General features: G+C 31.0%; 1 pseudogene; it reads left to right on the top strand.

Annotated features, from left to right (window-relative positions):
• Nucleotides 1-16,688, top strand: part of LOC131146686 (disease resistance protein Roq1-like) — a 35,781-nt pseudogene that overhangs the window by 5,039 nt on the left and 14,054 nt on the right.

Genomic DNA, 16,688 nt, shown 5'->3' with positions numbered 1-16,688 from the left:
ATACGTGTATCATGAAAATCATCGGCCCATACGCCGATATTAAACATTTTATCATAGCTCGGCCCATACGCCGGCAAAACATAGTACAGCCCATACACTAGCAAATCAAATCATAGCATGGCCCGTACGCCGAAAAATCACAATCACATAGCACGGCCTATACGCCGGCAAACATAGCACAACCCGTACGCTAGCAAATTACATCATAACACGGCCCGCACGCCGGCAAATCACAATCACATAGCACAACCCGTACGCCGAAAAAACATATAAAAACCTTGGCTCGTACGCCGGTTTTTCATCATAAAAATTTGTATCATTCACATTCTTAGAAAACAGTATTTCCAACGTTTTATACTCATGCCACACTGAACATATTTTCCACATATTCAACATAACATCATTTAAACAGTATTTTCCCAAATATAACTCATATATATATATATATATATATATATATATAAACATATTTACTTTCCAGAAATCGAATAATATATATACGTACATTTTCTAAAAAAGAACTAGCTTAGTTTATCCCCTTATCTGATTCCTGAAAAGCCCCTAAGAAAATCTTCTCCGCACCCGTAGGGTTCTCAACTCAACACCCTGAAAATGGAAACTCGCAGAATTAAAATTCAGTATTTTTACATGCATATCACTTTCTTCAACTGTCAAAACTCCGAATATTGAATATAAAGTCTTACCTCAACTTAGGGATGATTTCCAACTTCGTTTCCCTGATGATCCGCTCCGACAAACTTGTAGAGAACTTCGCCAAGAGCATTGTGGTAGCCTCAAATCTTCAATCCGGCAACTAGCGGGGCCAAAATCGAAGAGAGAGAGAAAACCGAAGAGGAGGAGAGAGAGAAGAGAGTTAGCTTCTTAAAGAAGCTTTAAAATCCGAATTTTCATATTTATAGAACAGGAGATTTCATCAACGAGCCCGTCTTTCGTTGACGAATTCTCATTAATTTCGTCAACGAAATTCAGTCCTTCGTCGACAAAATTCAGTCGGCTCAAACCCCCTCTTAGTATTCCTTCGTCAACGAAATTCAGTCTTCATCAACAAATTTTCTTAAGCCTTCGTCGACGAAGTCGACTGCTTCCTTCTGTTTCCGGCTTCCATTTCCCTTTCTTTTATTATTTAAATATCATTTTATTCGGGGTGTTACATATACACGTTAACGCAATCATTATTTCGACCATCCAATCTCACACCACTCCATACAATGACGTTAACACAAATATCATGATCACGAAGACCATGGACACATAGCAACGATATCGTGCAAGTGCTAGTCTAAACCAAGCCAACCAGTTTCTGATATCATATAACATATACTAAAACTGTGATACATAGATATCTCATATCATTTATTTTCACATCAATCATATTATTTTGCATATATACGTGTATCATGAAAATCATTGGCCCATATGCCGGCAAATCATAGTACAGCTCGTACACTAGCAAATCACATCCATATAGCACGGCCCGTACACTGGCAAATCATATCCACATAGCACGGCCCGTACACCGGCAAATCATATCCACATAGCACGGCCCGTACGCCGGCAAATCACAGTCACATAGCACGGCCCGTATGCTGGAAAAACATATAAAAATCTTGGCCCGTACGCCAGTTTTTCATCATAAAAATCCATATCATAAACACATTTCCAGAAACAGTATCTCATAACATTTTATACTCATGCCATACTAACAAATTTTCATATATTCAACATACGATCATTTTCACAGTATTTTCAAAATATAAATCATATATTGTGATGACCCAAAAATATATATATATATATATATATATATATATGATTAAAGTACAATAATAATAAAATAATAAAAATAGTCATTAAGTTAATATCAATACAGAAGTGTTTTTCTGTAGGATCCTTGATTCCATGTTTGATGCCTAAGAAAGACCTTGTCTTAGCGAGTGCTCAGAGACCATTGCGGCTCAGTCGCTCCCTGGAGGTCGGCTTGGTCAAAATGGAATTTCATAGGATAAACAGGATAGATACTGTTTGTATACGTAAATAAGTATATATACATAAAATAGTGTTTTGACAGACATAATTTGTAGAAATACATAATAAGATGATAATAATATAGGTATCATATGTGGGGCCCACAAGACTATGTGGGGTCCACATGAGTCCCGGAGCCACAAGACACTGTTTATATACATAAATGAGTACATAAAACAATGTTTTAACTGATATAATTTGAAGAAATATATGATAAAATAATAATAATATAGGTATCCTATGCGGGGCCCACAAGACTGTGTGGGGCCCACATGAGTCCCGAAACCGTATGAAAGTTTTCACAAGTCTCAAAACTATGCAGGACGCATAAAATCGTATAAGAATTATTGGAATTACGTACGATCCATTTGGGTCTCGAAATTGTGTGGGGCCCACAAGACTACATGGGGCCCACAAGACCATGTGGGGCCCACATGAGTTTTTAAAATTTAAATTTAATTCTTGTTCAAAAATAAAATAAAATAAAATAAATACTAAATATAGTTTAAAATTAATAACAATGATAATAATAATGATTAAGAAAAATAATAAAATAATAAAATAATTAGTTAGGTAATGGATTAATTAATAAGGTAAGTAATTAATTAAAAATTTATTTAGTGAGAATGGTGGCAAGCACTCCCAAATGGCCTCCACTCAAGTTTAAAATTAATAACAATGATAATAATAATGATAATAATGATTAAGAAAAATAATAAAATAATAAAATAATTAGTTAGGTAATGGATTAATTAATTAGGTAAGTAATTAATTAAAAATTTATTTAGTGGGAATGGTGGCAAGCACTCCCAAATAGCCTCCACTCAACCCATCCCTTGCCCATTCTTTAATTTTTAAAAAATTATAATTTCACCCATTTCCCCACACTTTTATAAATTCCATTTCTTCCCCAAAATTTTCCTATAAATAGGGAGCTCTCAACCTTCATTTTTCACAACAATTTTCCAAGGAAGAGAAGGATTTGTGAGTGAAAGAATTTGTGGTGGAGAGAGAATTTTTGAATAAATTCTTAATCACCCACTTTTTCCGATCTCATTTCTTAAAGATAATTATTGTGTTCGTAGCACACGGTAAAAGAAGAAGGTAAGTAAATTTTGATTATGTTAGTTTCTTTTTTATTTAAAATTCATACCCGAGTTTATTTTGTAAGTAAATTTGATTATGTTAGTATTTTTATTCAAAATTTATACCCGAGTTTATTTGTAAGTAAATTTTGATTATGTTAGTTTCTTTTTATTTTAAATTCATACCCGAGCTTATTTTGTACGTAAACTTTAATTATGTCAATTAGTTCCACAAAATTTTCATGAGTTTATTTTCACGCATATTTAATTATACCAGTTCTATCTTTAATATACTTGCATCTATTTTTGGGTTAAGAAATGTTCCAATCCCTTCGGGTAAATTTTCAGCATTTCTTTCTATTCAAAAATAAAATTATATATATATTTTTAACACAAAAATTGTGTGGCATGAGTTTATTTTTACGTTACATTTTTATGTAAATATGAGTAAAGATAAGATTTTCACGATATTATTTTAAATTGCATAAATGATAATAAGATGATTTTCAAACCCCTTATGGCAACGAAAGTTCAAAGTTACAGATGCTCGGTACCGCAGCTTAAAGTTTATATGGATCAGAGTGCACCCACACTGTTTACAGAGTGGTTATTTATGTTAGTGGATTTCTCCTGAGTGCACACCTGGTTTAAGTCCAGGACTTAATAAGGAAAATCTCACTTAAAGTTTACGTACGTTGATTTAGTTTGGTCGGCCAGCCAGCTAAGTCCAGTCTTCGGACCGCACAACCCAGTCATGGGGGTAAACATGACTTATGGCAAAAAGGCCTAAGGGTGGTTTTTATAATATATGTTTATACATATTTAATTACGTATACAAGTTACTGATGATTTGAAGGAAAAGTATAAGTTTACGTGAAAAGGATCATTCTGGTGCTTAAATGACGATCTAAGGAAAACGTATAAGGAAAAGTATATGTATGTTTATCATTAAATGTTTTTACAGTTTTAAAGTTAAAAGTTTAATTTAGCAGTTATAATATATGATTATAAAAATTTACTGTTGAAATTGATGACAAAAGTTTTATGCAGAAATTTTTAAATTTATATTTATTCTAAAAGCAGTCTAGAAGTTATATTATTAAATATTATTTTACGAAATTCTTTAAAAGCTCATTTTAGCCACACACTAATAATAATCTTATTTACTTACTGAGCGTTGTCTCACCCCAATCATATTTTATTTCAGATAATTCTGAAGGACATGTCGGAAATCAGGCTTAGCAAGCATGCGGGTGGGGATTAGAAAAATAAAGATTGATTAGAAATATTAGTATGGTTTCAATATTTATGTTTGTGTAATTTTCCTTCTTTTGAAATAAATGATTGTAATATGGAATATTAGTGCTCTGGTTTAATAAAAATTGAGTTTATTTGCTTCCGCTGTAAATTAGTAGTAAAAAGTTAATATCCCAGGCCCCTCGGGGTCGGGGTGTTACATATATATTTCTTGAATCCAGATGCTATATATATAAATACATGCATTTTCTCAAAACAAAACTAACTTAGTTTATCCCCTTACTTGATTCCTGAAAAGCCCTTAAGAAAATCTTCCCCGCATCTGCAAGGTTCCCGACTCAACACCCTGAAAATGAAGACTCCCAATTTTAAAGTTCAGTATTTTCGTACGTACAACATTTTCTATAACTACCACAAAGTCAAATTTGGCTTAAAAAGTCTTACCTCAACTTAGGAATGATTTCCAACTAGCTTTCACCAACGATCCGCTCCGGCAGATTTGTAGAAAACTTCGCCAGGAGCATCGTGGTGGCTACGGATTGTCGATCTGGCATGAATTTGGCTCGAAATTGACGAAAGAAAGAGAGAGGACCGAACGGGGGAGAGAGAGAGAGGAGAGAGTTGGCTTCACTTAGAAGTTAAAAAATTGGATTTTAAGTATTTATAGAACAGGATTCGTCGACGAGCCACGTCCTTCGTCGTCTAATTTTTCATTCATTTCGTCGACGAAATTTAGTCCTTTGTCGACGAAATTCAGCCGGCTCAAACCCCCTTTTGGTATTTCTTCGTCGACGAGTCCCCTGTATTCGTCGACGAATTCTCTTAAGCCTTCATCGACAAATCCCCTGTATTCGTCAACGAAGCCCTGATGACTTCCCCTTAGTTATCCCTCCCAAAGATCAATGTCGTCGACGAACGCGAAGCCTTTGTCATGACATTCAAACTCAAATATAGGATTTGAGATTATTGTATTAGGAGATGGATCTGTGTGAAGCTGCTGTTTATTTGATGTATTCTGTGAGTTTGGACTATTGAAAATATTATCATGACATTCAAACTCAGATATAGGATTTGGGATTATTGTATTGCATTTTGACCAGGCTACAAATAGAGGATCTTCATCCTTTGGCTTTGTTATTGTGCCATTTATGAAACCAGATTTGTTTTTGGCTGATAAAGCTAAAATTATGGCACGCCTCCAACTTGGATAATCATCAGGTCCAGTCAATTGCTAAGATACTAGAAGTGAACCAGGACTTTCACCATGATGCATGAAATATGGATTAGATGGATCAATTTCAGAGGATGAAACAGGAGAAGTCATGATGAAAAAAAAACAAGAAGGAAATGAAATGCTGACTGTATCTTTCTTCAAGAAAAAAATAGTGTGCAATCAAGATTTGCTCTGATACCATTTTACAGAAAGCAGGGGGTTGCAGTAAAATATGGAGATGAAGAAGAAAATGTAGAAGCCATTGAGAGATCCAGAAAGCTGCGTGAATTCTCCTTCTCCTTTTCTTATTATTCACATTATACCCAACAGAGTATATATACACGAAACTGAACCATCAGAAAAACTAAACAACAGAAAAAACTAAATACAATCAATAAACTGTTGAGTGCAGCACGTGAAGAACAACTGCAGCAACTAACTAATAACAAACAGAATATATTTTAACAGTTGATGTCTTGTCAAGAATGAAAAAATTAAAACTACTTAGAATCCATGATGTGCATGTTGATCCAGGCCTCAATTATCTTTCTAACGAGTTATGTTTACTCGAATGGTATGGATGATCCTTTCAAATACACACCAGAAAGTTTCCAGCCAAGCAACCTCGTTGAACTCATTATGCGCCGGAGCGGCATTGAGCAGCTATGGAAAGGGAGCATGGTAAGATCAATTTTCACTCATATATGCAGTGCAAGTTTTATCTTTTATTTAGAAAAAAAATTAAAGTTAAATCCATTGTTGTCTCCTTTTATTAATTCATGTTTTGGTTTATGACAGAGATTAGACAAGTTAAAAGTTATTGATTTGAGCAATTCACACGACTTGATCCAAACTCCTGACTTGGGTGGAGTCAAAAATCTTGAGCAGTTGATTCTTCAAGGTTGTACAAAATTGGCAGAGGTTCACCCATCCATTACAGCTCTCGGAAAAAATTATCAAAAAAAAATTATCCTATCTTTTTTTCAAAATCTTATTCCTTGATGTGAGTAATCAAATACATATAAGACATTATTGAAGATAAAATATTCAAACTTTTTTTTTTTTTTATTATATAGGAACTCCAACCACCAATAAACCTTTCAGATCCTCTAGTGTGACACAAAATTTACGGATTAGCGTCCTCCCCTTAGGCTTCGCTGATCAGAGTAAAGTTCGGAATGTGGATACGGCTTCCGTGCATTTATTTGACGTTCGGCTAACTCGACCTCCAAGACACATCTCCATTACTATCCACGGTCCCCGCTGACTCATAGAAAACTCTCATCATCTACGATATCCGCTGGCTCACTGAGCGAACTCTCACTATCCACGATTATTGTTATCTCACAGAATAAATTTTCATCATTCACAAGTATCACTGGCTCCATCAACATATCTATCTAAAATTGAACCTTTAATACTTTTTCTTAATTACTGATACTTTTCCACCACGATATACTCGTGAGATAAAATATTCAAACTTGAGTAGACCTTTGATTGTCCCTCCCCCACCATCCCCACCCTCTAACAACCTCCAATTGGATATATGATTATTTTATTACTTAGCTTTCCACTTTATTTATATATATGTATATAAGACATTATTGAAAATAAAATATTCAAACTTGATAAGACCTTTAACTGCCCATCCCCCACCGTATATGATTATTTTGATATATATATGATTATTTTGATATATATATATATATATATATATATATATAAAATAAAATATTCAAACTTGATAAGACCTCCATTCACCGTGCCCGCCCTCTCACTGTCTCCAGTTGGATATATGATGTTTAATTTGAGAATTTTAAACATTATAAAAATGTAAAATCTCAAACTTAGTATAATGATGTAACTATTAAATTTAAAGGTCAAAAATTGAAATGATTGAAAATAATTTCTTTAAATATTAAAATAAGATAAGGTTGTGTGCATCTGAAAACAATTGATAAAAAATTTATAAAGGAGACCAATCATTTTATGCATTATTGTACCTATTTTCTAAACTTAAGATACGTGACAAGATAGATAATTCACTCTTATTAGTTGTATGTTTCCAAATGAGTTATTAGTGCGATGTGTTTATAACGTATTTCAAGTCTAAATAACAGGTGTAAAAACACATGAAAAAGTCGATTTGCAAAGTCATTAATTTAGTTTACATGATTGATTCGATCTCAAAAAAAAAATCTAAAATTTTGCACATGATATTTTTTTTCCTTTTTTTTTTTTTCTATTTTTGCAATTTTTCTTCAATCATTAATAACTTTAATTATTTTTTACCAAGTAATTGGAAACCTAGCATTTGAATTTTTTTATTTGTATTTATATTTATTTAAATAAAAAATAACATATTGTTGATTCTATGACAAATCACTTGATATTTGATCTATGTATTAAGTTTGTGAACAGGACTTACATTGAACATGCACGAAAAGATAACGAATCATGGATGCCATAAAGTAAAGCTTATACATATTAGAAAGTACCATGGAACTCAAAGAGTATGAGAATCAAGATGCAGACGGCAAAGTTCAAGAATGTTGTGGGAATGGGTATTTAGAACTCATGTATCCACATTTTCGTATGATTTATCTTGAGGCACAACATAACTTAGAATGATTTTAGAATTCATGCATTTCATGTACATCATTAGAATACTTATATGGGCTTAGAAATGCGTTTAAAATCGTGAAAACTTGTTTTGTAAAAAGCCTAAGCAAAGGATCAAAGTAGAATTTTAAATTGGAAATGAATATGTGTGAAAAATGGGATTTCGGCAGCCTGAAGTTAATCTCAGGCGCCTGAAGAATTTCTTCGGTAGCCTAAAGATTAAGTTCGGTCAGCTGAAAAATTAAATGGGAAAGACAGAACCTAGCAGAGGTACCTCGGTCGCCTGACCTTGGAACCTCAGGCGCCTGAAGTTGACACTTCAAGAGCCTGAAGTCGAGTTCGGTTGCTTGAACTCGCGGGAAAGCCTAAAAATCAGTTCTTTTTTAAAAAGACACGCGATGTATCTTATTGATCCAACTACTGAGATCAATTCTAAGGGTAATATACTATATATTATGAATATTTAAACCCTAAAAGATATAGAGACACACAAGAAAGAGAAGAATACACTTTGTTGCAAGTTTGTTGATTATCTACTCTTAGTGTTATTCGTTTATCTATACATCAATCTCATATCTTCAAAGCTTTGGCAAATCAATTCACATTTTCAAAGGGAACTTGTTTACTCTACTGTACTTCAATTTAGTATTGAGGTTTGATCTTTCAAGTTATTAATCTTGTGATTTTTACAGATAATCTCATTGTTTGTTCTTGATTAGTATTGAAAAGTATTAATCTTGAGTGTGCTTTTTGTACAAAAAAATTAATTTTCTAAGAGATCATTACTTGAGAAAGTTTATCTAACTTGGTAGATTAAATTTTGGTTCAAGAGTATATAAATATACATATATTGTCTCAAAGGGCTTCTTATTGAAAAACCTAGTTTTTTATTAAAAGAATGATCTTAAAAGTATCTTTATATATATCAAGTTTTTTTTTAACTAGATCATTATTTGTTTTATAGTGTGTGACTCATTGAAAGGTTTGATTCAAGTGTGTGGTTTCTAAAAGGATCTATCTTTAGATACATTAGAACTTGATTTAATATCCTTGATACTTATAAATATAATTTTAATTGAGAGATATTTTTCTGCAAATTAATATAGTCAGTTTTGTGGTTGAATACTTGAAATAAAACTTTGTGATTTTGATTGAGTGTATATTCAAGACAAAGTTTTTGCCAACAAGTTCACTTCAACTATATAAGTGTGCATTTTTGCAAAGTGAACCAAGAACCCTAGATTATTCCAAAACGTTTTGAATTTATCTTTACTTGAAAGTTTTGGTTAAAAAGGGATTCGTGTGTTGAGGCATATCATACATAAAACGATTTTATCGTTTTCATTCATTTACGAGCTTCAAGTTATATCATATGTCAATGTTTTAGAAATTTGAATTGTACTCACCAGCTTTTGTTAGAAGCATTGTTTTTGAGTGTATTTTCTAGATTTTATTGTATACACGGTTCGATGTGTGAACCGGTGTGAGAGGAGAGAGTTGTATCCCTTGTAAGCAGCAAAATAGGAGGAAGTTGTACCTCTTGTAAGCAGCAGATTGTAAGAGAAGCTCCGTCCCACTTTAAGGAGCAGGGTTAGTGAATCTTTGAGTGATTACTCAAGGCGAGGACGTAGGTCAAGTAGGCTGAACCTCGTAAAATCGTGGTTGCATTCTCTCTTCCCTTATCTTTTTATTTTCCGCATCGTATTTCAATTTCCAGCTTACTTATGTATGTTGAATACTTTCACACTAACTTGATAAGTGACTAGTTAAACTTAGATATAGAGATTGATTGGTAAATAGGTTTCAAATTTTTTTTTTTTAAACACCCAATTGACCCCCCTCTTGGGATTACACTTTAATCAATACATATGATTATATTAAATTTTACCCAGTCATACAAATTCAAATTTGATGCTTGAATTTTTTTTTTTTTTAAGGAGGGCGACATCTTCAATTATTTATTAATATACCCTCACTTTTTGCAGAGAAATACCATTAACTTAACAATTGTTAGATTCTTAAATTCGTCCTACAAAATAAGAACCCAATCCCTTGTTATTAACTTTGTTATGTGAGATTCAAGCATCCAATTCCATTATATAATGACACCCTATATTCCAAAGACAAAATGAAGTAAAAGGTTCTTTCAATCGGTTTCATCATCTCAATTTATTTTTAAATGTTAATCCTTTCTTTCTTTGTGAGAATAAATTCTATTTTCTTTTTATTTTTAAAAATTATTTTCAACAATAATTTGAAAATGTAGCAAAAAAAAAAAAAAAAGAATCTGGAAATTTGAAAAAAAAATTTTTTTTTACCTTATTTGAATATTAAAAACATGATAAATTTATTATTGTTATTATTTTAATAAAAATAAAAAAAATATTTTATGCACCTAAATTGACCCTAAATATCATAATGACATTTAAATATTTTCGAGTAAAAAAATATTTAAAAATTTTATAGAGTCTCTACTGCTTTTTGGTTATGAATGTAAAAAAAAAAAATCTCATTGGTTTTGAATTGTAGAAAAAGGAGAATGGAAAAGTTTTTAAGGAGAAGGCAAAGGCTAATGATAGTATGAAAATTCGAAAGAATGATCGATTGCGCTCATGTTTCTTCCTTTAAACTTGTTAAGTTAGTATTATGACTCATTCATCTTATGTTACAAAACAAGCATTGAAAGATTATAAATAAAAAAACATTAAAGATCTCCCAAAAACAGCACCAACAACCAACCAAAACAAGATTACAAATTCAAACAAAGTTAAATAAGAAACAAATCTAAGCAGGCCTATCAAAACAAAAATAAAAAATAAACTAAAATCTAAACCAATCAAACAAAAATCGAGAAGATGATACTTGAAATTTGTATTTGCAATAATTTTTTGATTAAGAAAAAATTTTATACAAATATGTTGGGTTGTATAATAAAACTCAATATCACACAAATATATGCAATCATGTAAATTATGATTTTACTATTAAATCAAGCAGACTCCGTTATTGTTAATAGTTAATAAGCTCGATCTAACAATACTGATTTTCTCTACTTTTATCCAACGGTCAAACACAATCCAACAACCAAACACACACAAAAAAAAAAAAAAATAAAAATTAAAAATTATTAATTTTGTTCCCCAAAAGTCAAAAATTCAAGAATCCTCTAGGGCAGCTAATAACCCTTAATTAATTTTTTAAATAATTAATGATTAGCATTTATTTTATGCTATCACTAATGCAAGTTTTGCTCATGATGTCTTTTAGGTTATCTAAATATATTCCTATAAAATTTAAATGAAGCAATTTAAGTTAAGATTTGTGGGAAAAGAAAAAGATTTTGAAGTTAATATTATTTTACCTTTTCTTTCTTATTTTGGTAATATATGTATGGAGACAACTAGCGGAATTAAGTAATAAGAACGTTTCATCCACTTTCTCTAATTATGGTATTTATATTTATGCAAACACGGAGATATCTTATTTTATTGCCAATAATTACACAACGATTAATATTTTTTTGTAATTTTAAGTGTTTTTAACTTTTTCCTTTATTTAATCTTTATTTTTTATTTTATGTTTTAGTTAATATTATTTGGAAAGAAAAAAGAGACCGAAATGGATGAAATTATATTTTATTTCCCGTTTCCTTTTTTCTCCCCAAAACCTATTGTTATATTGATTTTTATCTAAATTTATAAAAATATATATATTACTTTTATAATAATTAAATATGATATTGTAGACAAGATTTTGTCTCATTGTTGGATTAATCCAAAAATGGCACGTGATAGGTCTAAGGTTGCCAAATGAGTCCAAGCTTGACTTGCCTAGCTAAAAGTTGAATAATTAAATATATTTTAAAATATTTAAAAGTTTAGGCTAAGAATGTTGGGCCAAGCAATAAAGTATTTGGTTAATTTAATAATTATGGATTATTATATAGTTTTTAACTTGAATAAGCTCGCACTCTAAATTTGGCTACATTGTTTGTGATTATTTTATTAACTAAGCTTACCACTATTTTTTTTTTCATAAAAGAGGGCGACACCTCCTGTCTTAATATATAACATTATATATTTAATATTTATGTTACAAGTGCCAGTTAATATTATATATATTTAATTCATATATTACAAGTGCCAATTAAATATAGGTCAATGGTTAATTTTAAATTAATTGGGTTTTTCACTTGAGAATTTCAAGTATAATGTAAATCTTCAATTTAAGTGTGAAACGAGCCTTAACTCAACTGTAAGATTGTTATAACTGAAGTTGAAGGTTGTAAATTAAAATTATCAAAAATAATTCACCTAAACATTGAGATAAGATAAAACCATGTGCTCTCTACTAATGGATTTTAATACTTTATTAATTACTTATCTGCCTAGTGCAATTAATAAGCATGATATTACTAGACCCAAAGCCTCGCAAATTTAGTCCACGATTTAATTAATCGAGTCATACCCTCTGAAATCAAAGTTTTTATTTAATAGAAAATACAAACCAGAATCAAATAATTTAGAATGGTTAATCAAATTTTGTTTAATCGATTTTTAAACCAATATCCAATGATTTTGACTTGTTAAGTACACTTTAAAATTTTAAAAACACTACAGTTGTAACGAGCTGCCTAATTTATCAATTTAATTTTTTTTTCCATAATAACATTCAATATAGTGATCTTGTACCACTGAATAACATAATTAACCTGAACTCATAGGTACTAGGGATATACCCAAAATACAACTCAGATACCTAAGCAGCAGAAAACGTAAATTATAACATACCATACAACCAACCACAATACCAGAGTCCTACTAAAACTGTTATATATATACAATCATCCACAAAAAGACCAAAAGTAGCCTATGGTCACTTCCCAAAAACAAATCTAACCTTAGCTGATCAACTCACCCTTCTGACAAGGTAGCTCAGTCAGACTCTACTGTCGCGGAGCTCTATCTACTCATCTACCTAGATTTCCTGAAATGTTTATATAGCTGGGGTGAGATACCTCTCAGTAAGGGAAATAAACTAATATCAGTGTGTAACAACATGAGTATTTTCGTGTTATACATATAACAGCACATAAATCATATTTACTATTAGATGTTTAATTTGAGAATTTTAAACATTATAAAAATGTAAAATCTCAAACTTCAGTATAATGATTTTACTATTAAATTTAAAGGTTGAAAATTGAAATGATTGAAAATGATTTCTTTAAATAATAAAATAAGATACGGTTGTGTGCATCACAAAAACAATTGATAAAAAATTTATAAAAGAGACTAATCATTTTATGCATTATTATACTTATTCTCTAAGTTTAAGATACGTGACAAGATAGATAGTTCACTCTTATTAGTTGTATGTTTCCAAACGAGTTATTAGTGCTATTTGTTTATAACGTATTTCAAGTCTAGATAACAGGTGTAAAAACACATGAAAAAGTTGATTTACAAAGTCATTAATTTAGTTTACATGATGGATTCGATCTAAAAAAAAACCTAAACTTTTGCGGATGATATTTTTTTTTTCTTTTTTCTTTTCTCTTTTTGCAATTTTCCTTCAATCATTAATAACTTTAATTATTTTTTACCAAGTAATTGGAAACCTAGCATTTGAACTTTTTTATTTGTATTTATATTTATTTAAATAAAACACAACATATGACTGTATTAAATTTTACCCAGTCATACAAATTCAAATTTGATACTTGAATTTTTTATTTTTTTAAAGGATGACGGCACCTTCAATTATTTATTAATGTACCCTCACTTTTGGTAGAGGAATACCATTAACTTAACAACTGTTAGATTCTTAAATTCGTCCAACAAAATAAGAACCCAATCCCTTGTTTAACTTTGTTATGTGAGATTCAAGCATCCAATTCCATTAGATAATGACACCCTATATTTCAAAGACAAAATGAAGTGAAAAGTTCTTTCGATTGATTTCATCATCTCAATTTATTTTTAAATGTTAATCCTTTCTTTCTTTGTGAGAATAAATTCTATTTTAAAAAAAAATTATTTTCAACAAAAATTTAAAAAATATAGCAAAAAAAAAAAAAGAATCTGAAAATTTGAAAAAAAAATATATTTTTTACCTTATTTGAATATTAAAAACATGATAAATTTATTTTTATTATTATTATTATTATTTTAAATAAAAATAAAAAAATATTTTCTGCACCTAAATTGACCCTAAATATCATAATGACATTTTAATATTTTCGAGTAAGAAAATATTTAAAAATTTTATAGAGTCTCTACCTCTTTTTGGTTATGAATGTAAAAAAAAAAAAAAAATCTCATTGGTTTTGAATTGCAGAAAAAGGAGAATAGAGGAGAATGGAGAAGTTTTCAAGGAGCAGCCAAAGGTTAATGGTAGTATGAAAATTCGAAAGAAGGATTGATTGTGCTCGTATCTCTTCCTTTAAACTTGTTAAGTTAGCATTATGATTCATCCATCTTATGTTACAAAACAAGCATTGAAAGATTATAAATAAAAAAAACATTAAAGATTTCCCAAAAATAACACCAACAACCAATCAAAACATGACTACAAATCCAAACAAAATTACATAAGAAACAAATCTAAGCAGGCCTATCAAAACAAAAATAAAAAATAAACTAAAATCTAAACCAACCAAACAAGAAAATGTAGAAGCCATTGATAGATCCAGAAAACTACGTGAATTCTCCTTCTCCTTTTCTTATTATTCACTTTATACCCAGCAGAGTATATAGATACACGAAATTGAACCATCTAAAAAACTAAACAACAGAAAAAACTAAATACAACTAATAAACTGTTAAGTGCAGCATGTGAAGAACAACTGCAATAACTAACTAATAACAAACAGAATATATTTTAATACGCCCCCTCAAGATGGAGTATAGATATTTTGAATACCCATCTTAAATAAAATGTTGCTGAAAGGTTGAGAGCCTAGTGCCTTTGTAAAAATATCAGCCAATTGGCAAATTGTCTTGACATGGTTGGTTTTGATAACACCTCGCTGAATAAGTTGTCGAATAAAATGACAATCCACTTCGATGTGTTAGGTTCTCTCATGATATATTGGATTAGCAGCGATGTGGATGGCTGCTTTGTTGTCACAAAACAAAGAAACAACTTGCGAATGAGGAATGTCAAGTTCACAAAAGAGTTGTAGCATCCAAACAATTTCTAAACATGCAGTACTCATAGCTCTATATTCTGACTCTGCAGAAGAACGAGATACTACTGTCTGTTTCTTAGATTTCCAAGTCACAAGAAAATCACCTATTAAAACACAGATTCCTGTTACTGATCGTCTAGTGTCAACATAACTGGCCCAATCAAAATCTGAAAAAACTTGCAGATTTGTTAAAGAAGAGCTGGAGTAGAACAACCCTTGTGATAGTGCACCTTTAATATACCTTAAAACCCATAAAACAGCATCAAGATGAGGTTTTCTTGGTTCATTCAAGAATTGACTAAGAACTTGTACTGAATAGGAAATATCAAGTCTTGTAACAGTGAGGTAAAGTAATCTACCAATTAATCTTCTATAATGAGTAATATCAGTCAATAAATCACCTTCATATTGAGAGAGTTTTAAATGAGGATTCATTGGGAAATTTGTTGGTTTAGCTGCCAACATGCCAGCATCTTCTAGCAAATCTAATGCATATTTTCGTTGACACACTAAAATTCCTTATTTTGCTCGAGAAATTTCTAGGCCAAGAAAATATTTGAGAGAACCTAAATCCTTCAATTTGAATTGAGCATTTGAAAATGATGTGAATTCTAGAATAGGCGATGCAACATTAGAGACAAGCATAGTATCATCCACATAAACCAATAGAGCGATGAAAAAAGAATTGGTTTTCTTGATGAACAGAGATTGGTCTGCTTCAGATTGAATAAAACCATCAGAAATCAAAGTAGTAGAAAGTTTGGAAAACCATTGCCTCGATGCCTGTTTTAGACCATAAAGAGATTTGTTTAAACACAAAACTTGTGACTTTGAGGAAGTATGATAGCCTGGAGGAAGAGTCATGTATACTTCTTCTTCAAGATCCTCATGTAAAAAAACATTATTTACATCTAGCTGATGCAAATACCAATTATTAATAGCTGCAAGGGCCAAAATTGACCTTAGAGTGCTCATCTTGACAACAGGTGAAAAAGATTCTTGATAGTCAATTCCTTCACATTGCGTATAACCCTTTGCAACCAAACGAGCTTTATAACGCTCAATGCTACCATCAGCTCTATGTTTTACTTTATAAACCCACTTACATCCAATGGGCGTCTTACCTGTTGGTAGATTAGCGAGAGTCCATGTCTTATTTTCCTCACGAGCCTTAATTTCAACATCCATAGCATCACACCAATGTGCAAACTTAGAAGCTTCTTGAAAACTACGAGGCTCATGGTGTAACGACCTCAAATTCCTTAACATAAAA

The sequence above is a fragment of the Malania oleifera genome, chromosome 13 (genome assembly GCF_029873635.1).
Source record: "Malania oleifera isolate guangnan ecotype guangnan chromosome 13, ASM2987363v1, whole genome shotgun sequence".
In the NCBI taxonomy this organism is placed as follows: Eukaryota; Viridiplantae; Streptophyta; class Magnoliopsida; order Santalales; family Ximeniaceae; genus Malania; species Malania oleifera.
This window is presented reverse-complemented; position numbering and strand designations above follow the sequence as displayed.